Source organism: Octopus bimaculoides, chromosome 12 (assembly GCF_001194135.2).
Source record: "Octopus bimaculoides isolate UCB-OBI-ISO-001 chromosome 12, ASM119413v2, whole genome shotgun sequence".
NCBI lineage: Eukaryota > Metazoa > Mollusca > Cephalopoda > Octopoda > Octopodidae > Octopus > Octopus bimaculoides.
Window position 1 is genome coordinate 24,939,792 of NC_068992.1, and position 513 is coordinate 24,940,304.

The window sequence follows — 513 nt, forward strand, 5'->3', positions numbered from 1 at the left end:
CATTATTTACATTTGTCCTCATCCTGTTTGTTGTTAACACAACGTTTCGGCTGATATACCCTCCAGCCTTCATCAGGTGTCTTGGGGAAATTTCGAACCTTGAACATTAGAAAGCTAGTGAACAATGAAGGAGAATATATTATTGACTGATTTTTGATAGAAAGAATGGACAAGATGAATGAATTTATCTCACATCTCACTGTGCGTGTGAGCCTGCGTGCGTGTGTGTGTGTGTGTTTGCATGTGAGTGTGTGCATATACAGACGCTCACAAACACACAAAGACAAACATACACATACAAAACTCTATACACGCACACTCCTAACCTATGCATTCACACTCACACACCCTTCTAGATACATACATATACACACATACACCTATGAACCCACTCATATATTTGTGTGTACAGCAGGAACGTAGTTAGGCTCTCGGTTCGGTAATAATACGTGTAAGGAGTGTAATGCCGGTCTTGCGTGTGTGTGTATATATACATATATATATATATATATA